Below are 10,000 nucleotides of genomic sequence, written 5' to 3' on the forward strand. Positions count from 1 at the left end.
ATACTCTCTCTTCTCATTTCTCCCCAACAATATTCGTTTTTCACTACTACTACTACTACTAGAATGAGCCGTTGTCATGACAACGGCGTTTGTTAGTGCATCTTCATATGCATCTCTCTCTCTCTCTCTCTCTCTCTCTCTCTCTCTCTCTCTCTCTCTATATATATATATATATATATATATATATATATATATATATATATATATATATATATATCTAGCCTTATGTTTTTTCAGTCTATTTAATTTTCTCCTCATTTGATCATTATTTTACTGACCAGTTTTTCTCTCTTTATTTAATAAACTTTTTACCTTCTTCGACCTGTTTCAAACGTCTCTCGTTTCTTTATTCATTTTCTACCTCACCACCACCACCACCACTACCGCCTTCTTCTTCTTCTTCTTCTTCTTCTTCTTCTTCTTCTTCTTCTTCTTCTTCTTCTTCTTCTTCTTCTTCTTCTTCTTATTATTATTATTATTATTATTATTATTATTATTATTATTATTATTATTATTATTATTATTATTTTTCTCTTTTTGAGGGTTTCATTTCATATTTTTTAAAGTACCACTAACCTCCACCACCACCACCAAATCGCACCCAGCAGCTCGCCCCACCACCTGTCTCTCTAACATTCCCCCCACTACCCCACCTCCACCCTAACCTCATCCAATCCCAATCTCAATCCCGATTCCTCACTAATCTTCGAACACAGAAATCTCTTCTTCCGGGTTCTCAACCATCCACCACCACCACCACCACCACCACCACCACTACCCGACATCAACCCCCACTCCTCTCCCCACCCCACCCGACCCCGATCCGTTCTTTAGATTTTGGCTATCATCTATCTTTTATAATCATTCTGTAAAATGAGAAGAGACCAATTAAAGACGAGCGAGCTAACCCCACCTCCGACACTCACCAGCACCAGTTCCACCTCCGACATATACTCTACCGAACTTTAGACGATCTTTTCGATTGCAGAGAAAGAAGAAGTTTCCATTGTTCAATTTACCATTTCTGTTTTTATCTATTTATTTATTTATTGGATTAATTTCTTTGTTCGGTTCCAATTTCGAACCTTTATGCTAATTAAGAATCCAAACAGACAAAGAATCAGACAGAATATAATATACAAAATAAAATGTAGAATAAAAAATAAATGGCGGATATATATTTCTTGTATGGATTTTTGAAATAATAAATAAATATAGATGGATGGATGAATGTATGGGTGAGATAATTTAGCAGAATGAATACAGAGATAAACATATTTACACACATATATTTCTAATGCGTTGATATACATATATAAAAAAAACCCAATTAAAAAAGAAGAAAAGTTAAATACTACGGGTCGATTCATTCGACTTGAAAGCGTTGCCCCAGAATGGCCGTAGTCTAATGACTGATACGAGTAAAAGATAATTACAGCAAAGATAAAAAATGACAAATTAGAACGATTGTAGTACATCTTATGTATCGTAAACGGACTTTGATATTTTGTTAGCTTTCAGGTCAGTCACTGATCTGATGCTTATTGCCTTCTACGTATCACAGAAAGGATAGTGAGACACATGGCTGTACTGGGTAGTCTGACTATACTTAATTTTTAAGTGGAGGCGCAATGACCCAGTGGTTAGGGCAGCGGACTCGCAGTCTTAGGATCGCGGTTCTGATTCCCGGACCGGGCGTTGCGAGTGTTTATAGAGCGGAAAGCACCTAAAGCTCCACGAGGTTCCGGCAGGGGATGGTGGCGAACCCTGCTGTACTCTTTCACCACAACTTTCTCTCACTCTTTCTTCCTCTTTCTGTTGTGCCTGTATTTCAAAGGGTCAGCCTTGTCACACTCTGTGTCACGCTGAATATCCCCGAGAACTACGTTAAGGGTACACGTGTCTGTGGAGTGCTCAGTCACTTGCACGTTAATTTCACGAGCAGGCTGTTCCGTTGATCGGATCAAACTGGAACCCTCGACGTCGTAAGCGACGGAGTGCCAACAACAACATCAACAACAACATCACAGAAAGGTTTATTGGCAAAAGCTGTCCTTCAGCATCTGACTAAACCATCAAGAGCAAAAAAAAAAAAAAAAGATAAAAGAATGATTAATACAATAGAGGCTAAATTTATCACCAAAAAACAATGTTATTTGCGTTTAGTCTATTTTAATCTCTGAACTGTACTTGGCTCGGCATGTGACTCGATATGATATCTTCAAGTTGGAATTGAAACAATCACATCGCCGCTGAGGAGTGTCATGGTTGCTATTTTAAAACGTTATGTTAGGAATCTTGACCCTAAGAGAAAACACCAGTCTCTCCCCATCTCTCTATCTGTCTCTCTTCCTCTTTCTTTCTCACTCTACCTATCTATTTGTCTGTCTGTTGGTCTCTCTCTCTCTCTCTCTCTCTCTCTCTCTCTCTCTCTATATATATATATATATATATATATATATATATATATATATATATATATATCAAAACATCCAGATAGACGATACAAAGAAAACAAGGACGGGTCATTCGGAATTTTCTTTCCTCAGTCGAGTACAAGATTATCTTCGCAATTTCGGCTGATTTTACTCGAGATTGTTCAAATCTGGACAGCCCCACGGAAAAACGAAGCTAAGAGGATTATATTCCTTGGAAGAAAGCAGCGATTGTATACGAAAACAAGGACGGAAAAAAACAGACAATGTTACACAAATACAATAAAAATAATAACAGGACATAATAACAGGTGTCTTTCAACTAAGGACGAATTAAATCAAGCTGGCGTGTGTGGAAATAAAGCCTTACGGCAGGGATACATGATTTCACAAGCACAGGGAGGAATATCGATGTTGCACGGACAACGATCGGCCAAGAAAGAAAGTAAGGCTTGGCCGAACGCCGGTCACGTGGGAAGAGAAGAGAGAGAGGTAGAGGCAGAGGGAAAAAAGAATTAAGGAGAGGCGAGAAAAACTGACAGGGATACAGTGAAGTGAAAAGTGGAGGGAAAGTGAGCAAGAAGAGAAGGCAATGAAATGTGAGAAAGAGGGAACGAAAGAATGAAGAGTGAAATGAACGAATAAGAGTGAAAGGGCTGATAACATATATATATATATATATATATATATATATATATATATATATATATATATATATTCTTTATTCTTTATTCTTTACTTGTTTCAGACATTTGACTGCGGCCATGCTGGAGCACCGCCTTTAATCGAGCAAATCGACTCCAGAGCTTATTCTTTGTAAGCCTAGTACTTATTCTATCGGTCGTGGCTATGATTCCAAGACCGGCGCTATGTTGTATTCTGAAGCAAAACCATTTCCCGTTGGCCCAGTCCACCCAGCTGCAAATGCGACAGGACTGGCGCTTCGTTGAATCTACCCGCCTAGTCAGTGGGTGATATCGTTCGAAAGCTACAGCAATGCGTGGAAGTGCATTATAACAAGCAGTGTGTAACAACATTCGATAGTCTGGTTGACCCAGTGATATCTCTCTATCTATCTATCTATCTATCTATCTATCTATCTATCTATCTATATCCGGGATTAGAGAGAGGGTGGGAGGAGTCTTATTGCTTCCTTACTCTTTCACACAGCAGGGATAGTGTTTCAAAGTGACGAACGGAAAGGAACCTAATCGAACAGAAGTGATCAGTTCGTTATCAATGCGGACATGATTCTTAGGAACAGTTAGGCAGGTGACAACAAACATCTGCTCAAACATACATTCATCCATGCAGCCAATGATCTATGCAGCCATCCATCTATCTATCTATTCAGCCAGCCGGCCAACAAAACAGCTGGCAAGACAGTTAGGCAATAAGCCAACCCGCCTACTAATGAAACAACCAGCTTAGGGATTTTTGAATAAATTAAAAAGGCAGACAGACTGATAGAGAGATAGACGGATAGATAAGTAGAGCGATAGACAAATAGATAGATAGACAAACAGGCAGGCTAATAGAGAGACAGAGAAGCAGATTGAAAGATAGACACGTAAGTCAAATTGAAAGATAGATGCATAAATGGACAGGTAAGAAGAGAGACAGACAGATTAATGTATAGATATAAACGCAGACAGAAGGTGAGTTTGATAGGTTAATAGGTACCTAGACAGAAATAGGAAGATAAAAAGATACGCAAATATATAGACAGATATTTGTCTCTCTGTCTGCATCTATCTATATATCTATCTATAATAATAACAATAATGTGTACACACATACACACAAATATGTCTCTCTATATATACATACACATATATGTGCATATATATATATATATATATATATATATATATATATATATATATATATATATATATGTATGTATGTATGTATGTATGTATGTATATACAGACATATATATATATGTGTGTATATATATTGGTAGACAATTAGGGAAACGAAGAATTAGGTCGTAAAATAGCAGGAACGAAAATTATTGCAATGGCGGGCTTGTAATGCGTACATTAATGCAATGCTGCATGTTTTTTAATTGCAGACTATAAGACACAGTAGGATGGAGAGAGAGAGAGAGAGAGAGAGAGGGAGAGATAGGGAGAGAGAGAGAGGGAGGGGGGAATCTGAGACCAAGGGATGTCGTGGAGCATGGAATTAGGAGGAAGGGGAGGAGGAACTAAGGGAAGGTTCTAGAAAAAGTGTTGGAAGAATGGTGGACTGTCCTCGCAGTAAAATAGAGAAGAGTTTTTGCCTTTTCTTTTTGTTTTTTAGAGTTATAGATTGGTATGGCGAGGGTGAGTGGAGTGGAAGGTGGAGACTGGAGAGTGAGAGTGGAGAGTGAGAGTGGAGAGTGAGGAATCGGAGAGTGGAGAGTGAGGAATCGGAGAGTGGAGAGTGGAGAGAGGTACGTATGTGTGCGTGAATTCTTGTAAGTGTGTATGTCTGTCTCCATGTAAATACGTATGTATGTGTGTGTGAGTGTGTGTGTGAGTGTGAGTGTGTGCGTGCGTGTGTGTGTGAGTGTGTGCGTATATATATATATACGTATAAATGTGCACTTGCGTGTATACATAAATATATGTGTATGTGTGTGTATATATATATATATATATATATATATATATATATATATATATATATAAAAATATATATATATATATACACACATATACATACATACATACATACATACATATCTGCGCGTGTGCGTATACATTAATGTGTGTGTGTATAAATATATATAAATATACATATATATACATTTTTATATGTATACGAACACGTATATAAATGTATGTAAGCATGTATATACATATATGTGCATACATATATATATGTATGTATAAACATGCATGTATTATGTATATACATACGCATATATACACCCATATATATATGTACATATGCATATATATACATAAATACATATGCATGTATTTATGTATATATATGCATATATACATATACATACATACACACACACACACACACACACATATATATATATATATATATATATATATATATATATATATATATATATATATATATACATATATACACACATATATATATATGCGTGTATGACTGGATTGAGTAGTTTTTATGTTTATGTAAGACAAAATAAACAATAAACCATGAATTATACATGGATGTATATACTCTCATACGCGTGCACACGTATATATATGCACATACTCGTGTATATATATATGTATGTATTCGTGCCTTTGTATGTGCGTGCGTGCGTGCGTGTGCGTGTGAAGTTGTGCATGCTTTGAAAATTATGGGAGAAGTTAGATGAGATATTAGAGAGAGGGAGTGGGAGGAGAAAGAGGGAGAAAGTGAGAAAGAGAGAGAGAGAGAAAGAGAGAGGGAAAGAGAAAGGAGGGAGAGAGGGGTGGAAACAAATAGAGCGTGAGAGAGAGAAGGATAAAAAGAGAGAGGGAGAGAGATAAAGAGAGAGAGAGAGAGATAAAGAGAGAAAGAGAGAGAAATAATGATGGAGAGAAAGAGAGAAAGAGAATGTGATGGAGAGAGAAAGAGAAAGAAAGAGAGAGATAGGGAGAGAGAGAGGGTGGGTGGGTGGAACGGTGGGTGGAGAGGCAGAAACAGCATAAGGAATACTGGAATCAGAAACATGAGTAGCAAGAAAAGAAGTTTCTTTAGAACGAGTGGCAGGAAGAGTAGACCAATTAGTGAAAGGTGCGTGGGGAGAAAGAAAGAGAGAGAGAGAGAGAGAGAGAGAGAGAGAGAGAGAGAGATGGGGAGTATTGCGAGGTATGTAGGAGTAGGGAGGTATGAATGTTGCAAGGTTCGATTCAGCAGACATGGAAAAGAAAAACATAAATAAAAAACAACAAAAATAAAACGAAAGGAAAACAGAGCAAAAATTCCCGCCAAAAGATACCTCCCCCGCCGCCACCACCGCCACCACCACCACCATCACTAACGGTAGCAACAACAACAAGAACAACAACGAAAACAATAACATGAGTAAGACCAAAAACTATAAAAGACATGAGAAGTGGGAGAATCAGGGAATAAGGGACGCATTGATTTTACTTGGAAGATGATGAAGAAAGCAGGATGATGCTGGTTCATCAATTTACCATTATTTATATCACCATTATCACCGTTGTTGTCGTCGTCATCATCATCATCATCATCATCATCATCATCATCACCATCATCATCGTTATTATTTTACTCTGTTTGTGTATGTCTCTCTCTTTCTCTCTCCCTTCTCCCTCTCTCAGTTTCTCTCTCTCTCTCTCTCTCTCTCTCTCTCTCTCTCTCTATATATATATATATATATATATATATATATATATATATATATGCATACATGCATATATATATATATACATGCATACATATACATGCATACGTATGTATATATATATATATATATATATATATATATATATATATATATATACACATATATATACATATATATACATATATACATATATATATATGTATGCATACACATATATATATATATGTATATATATATACATGCATACATATATATGCATACATATATATGTATGCATGAATATATATACATATATATATATATATATATATATATATGCATGAATATATATATATATGCATATATATACACACACACACACACACATATATATATATATATATATATATATATGTATATATGTATGTATGTATGTAGTTTTTTGTTCGTGGACACAAAAAGAAGAATTCCTTGGACATCTTCATTGTTTGATTAAAGCGACTGAAAGTTGTACACAAAGCAAAAATTGCTCACACACGTTCTCTGTTCCCATAGAAAAGAAATAAATATAAGAAGGAAACAAAAAAACTGACCAAGACAAAACGAAAATGGATCTCCGTCGGTATCGACGTTGCGTACTCGTTACAATCGTTTCCAGTGGTTCTCAACCGGGGTCCATAGATGATATTTTTCTTTGGAGTTGGGGGGCATGCGACAAAATAGTAAATTGGGGATCCCATTCCAGTGAGTCTACATAATAGCAATGAAGAATTCTTGAGAGTGTCTGGGATTTGACTTGTACACATACACCGCAAAAATAAAACAAAAAGAAAAAAAATCAAGAGACAAGCGCAAAATAAATTGCGGCCATTTTTTTTTTTTTAGTAAATTGTGTTCCATGATTAAAACTAAAATGAATAAATAAACAAATATACAGAAATATTTACCTGAAAGATCTGTTAGTTTGAGTACTGTTGGTGTTGTGTCTCTTGTGTACGTCCCTTCGTAAATTAACCAAGTACTCTGTATTCTATATTCAGAAAGTCTTCGAGAAAGTTCCACTCGGTTCTTCCTTTCGCTTGTGAAGAAAGACCACAACACCTGACCTGGAAAAAAGAAAAAAGAAAATAGTGAATTTAAGCTTAATATTTATTTCTTTATTGCCCATAGTGGGCTAAACATATACACACATATATATATGCATATATATATATATATATATATATATATATATATATATATATATATATATACATACATACACAACTCTTCAAAACGCTTAGTTTTAGAATGGTGGCGCCTGATGAAGGAAATGTTCTCTATGTGGCCTGTGTGCTTTCTGTACTCTGTTTATCATTTTGTCCACGTTTTTTTTCGCAACGTCCTGTACCCAGATATGCATCTATATATACATGTAGATGTAGGTATGTACATACATGTACGTATATATGCATATACTCATTTATTATTTGTATTATATATATATATATATATATATATATATATATATATATATATATATATATATATATATATATATATATATATATATATATATGTATATGTATGTATGTATGTATGTATGTATCAAATACATATTACACTCAATATAAATAGATAGACAAACCTATGTACGTGTATGCGCGTGTTATATTTCTTCTGGTTTTTTTTCTTTTATAGTTAAAAGACAAAGGTGTTAGCGTCTTTCTTTTTTTTACCAAAAGAAGCAAAATTCCACCATTGGAATCTTTAGTTGAAGAACAATATAGAGTTTCATGTTAAAGTTTGGCAGACAGAAAAAAAAAAACGCCAAACCCCCCCCCCCCCCCCAAAAAAAAAAACCCCCCACCCACCCCGATATTTTCGTTCTTTTCTCTAAAAGATTGAAAACGCAGAATCTGTGTTGGATGGTTTCGCTTTCGATTTTTTTGCCTGATGCTTCCAAAGTTTCAAGAATTTTAACCATTTTTTTTTTCTGTGTATTGCTGCTGTTGTTATTGATATTTTGTCCCAGGTTACACCTAACGGAAGTAACTTAAGATCAAAAGCATTCTAACAATGACCATCCCATATGTTTTGTATCTCTTGTACCATATTCGGAAATGGATCTTGTTGTCTTACTTTTTTTTTTTTTCATAAATTTGTTTTATGTAAGGCAGTGAGTTTTAATTTAAGAATGATACAACTGCTATTTCTAGCAGACTGAGCGTGTGCGAAAGGGCATCGACTCTTGCACATGTTGTCTGGCTTCTGGTGAGCTCTGATCGACCAAGATTTTGATGAAAATAATTTCCAACCGTGACTATTTCCATCTTTTCTCTAAGTGAGAAAACTGCAATATCTAATGTGTCCTTCCTTCTTAACACTGTAAGTTGTGATTCTAAAAAGATTTAGCTGTTATTTTCAGCCGGTTGAGCAACATCCGAGTTGCTGTGTTATTTATCCCAACACACACATACACACACAAACACGCCGGACAAAATGCTTAGCGGCATTTTGTCTGCCTTTGCATTCCATCATGGTTGACTTTGCCTTTCTGAGGTCGATGTAATCGACTTCCCTCTCAACTACAAAAAAACAACAACCCCAAAACCCCCCCAAAAAACTGCAAGCCCTTTGCTAAAATCTGAAGCCATTATTTTGATCACCCAAAGGCGGCGAGCTGGCAGAATCGTTAGCACGCCGGACAAAATGCTTAGCGGCATTTCGTCTGTCTTCATGTTCTGAGTTCAAATTCCGCCGAAGTCGACTTTGCCTTTCATCCTTTCGGGGTCGATAAAGTAAGTACCAGCTGCATACTGGGGTCAATCTAATCGCCTGCCTCCCTCCCCCAAAATTTCGGGTCTTGTACCTTTAGTAGAAAAGATTATATTATATCATATCATCTCTGTATCTATTCGCGCCCAACGAAAATTTTAGTGTTATATTTTACCCTTGCAATAGTACCAACGTAGTGCAGAGTTTCACTGGAGGTTTTACATTGTCTGGTGTTTGTGGTACAATATAAGGTGGAACGTCTGAAGGCTGTTATAAAGAGAGATATGTGTGTATAAGAGCGTCTGTGTGTGTGTGTGTGTGTGTGTTATACAGAAGACAGTGAGTGAGAAAGGGAGAGAGGGAGAGAGAGAGAGAGAGAGAGTGTGTGGTGTGTGTGTGTGTGTGTGTGTGGAAATGAAGTGTGGAAAGACCCTTAAACTAAATTTAATACATTTGTATCGTATCATGTCCTTGTATGTGTGAACTTCTTTATCGTGCCATCAACTTT

General features: G+C 36.1%; 1 protein-coding gene across 1 annotated transcript in view; it reads right to left on the bottom strand.

The window, feature by feature from the left end:
- LOC106873254 (neuropeptides capa receptor) overlaps positions 1-10,000 on the bottom strand; it is a 107,836-nt gene that overhangs the window by 38,293 nt on the left and 59,543 nt on the right. The window contains exon 2 of the mRNA XM_089340904.1: positions 7,683-7,841. The gene's annotated coding sequence lies outside the window, so the exon portion shown is untranslated. The remainder of the gene's footprint in view (positions 1-7,682; positions 7,842-10,000) is intronic.

This window comes from Octopus bimaculoides, chromosome 24 (assembly GCF_046866305.1).
Source record: "Octopus bimaculoides isolate indiv1 chromosome 24, ASM4686630v1, whole genome shotgun sequence".
NCBI lineage: Eukaryota > Metazoa > Mollusca > Cephalopoda > Octopoda > Octopodidae > Octopus > Octopus bimaculoides.